Here is a 1,217-nt window from a genome sequence, read left to right on the forward strand (position 1 = left end):
TAGGGAGAAATGAAGATGTAGCTACATTATAACAATTATCTGGAGATCATGAATCAAACAATTTTATAAATCCATTTGTGTACTTGATTCAAATATTGTACTTGCTATTTTACGCTTTCAGTAAGGAATTCCCTGAAATTAATATTCAAGAGGGTTGGTGTAGAAAACCACTGACCACTCTTTGTCTAATAGTCTATGTTCATCTTTTCTCTTAAAGCTGTAATGTAATTAATCCTTTCTAGCTGTCATCTTTAAACCACATATTGGTGAATAAATGATCATTTATACACAATTTTCTGAATGTATTCTGTGAACATGGGAGGTAGATACCGTCTCTCTGTAAATATTCCACTTGCTTTTTTTTAAAAAAAAAAAAAGCGCATGCAGACTGCTGTCTGTGCTGTTGTTTGACCTCTCTGCAAAGGTAAATAAAACTTATAAAGACAACCTGTTTGTGTGAACCTCAGTTTATTTTAGATTTCAACAACAAGCTTTCAGTCAGAGTAATCTCCTCTCTGATTGGAAATTGGATGTGAGATGGAGAGTGACTGAATACTGGAGGGGGAAAAAAGAAAATGGATTGTTTCTTTGTCTTCATGTCTGATCTAGAGAATATTCATTACAATTTGATGAAATTGGTCCACCCCAAGGATCGGCTCCCCCCGTCACAAACAGAGTAACATAGTTTAGGCTGTGAAGTCCCAGGAGGATTGCCAGGATTTATACGTCGGGGAAACCAAACAGCCTCTGTAATGGTCTCCAGTCAAGGAGGCCAATACATGAAAACGGAAAGACCATATTGTGCAGTCTGATGGTGAGTAAATGCACTGATACTTTCCTCTGATGTGCATTAACTGGTGTGTGTTCTGAATGGAAAATAAAGTGGGTATTCTATTCTTTTTCTAAAACATGCTTATTTTAAAGGGTACATTTTTTTTTAACTGTTTACTGAGTCTGATAACTTTAAAATGCAGTTCCAGCATTTCTGTAGTATTTAAAGCACAGTAGAAATCCTACCAGGATGTAGCAGAAATTTATTATTATTATTAATCGACATAACAAGTCACCATGATACATAGAAATACTGTGGCACCTGGTCATGGAGAGTGGTGTTGCCTCTCCCTATATGGTAAATGGCCTGTATTTATATAGCACTTTACTAGTCCCTAAGGACCCCAAAGCGCTTTACATATCCAGTCATCCACCCATTCACACAC

The sequence above is a fragment of the Haplochromis burtoni genome, unplaced genomic scaffold, assembly GCF_018398535.1.
Source record: "Haplochromis burtoni strain Fernald_Lab_line unplaced genomic scaffold, NCSU_Asbu1 Contig_911, whole genome shotgun sequence".
Classification (NCBI taxonomy): Eukaryota; Metazoa; Chordata; class Actinopteri; order Cichliformes; family Cichlidae; genus Haplochromis; species Haplochromis burtoni.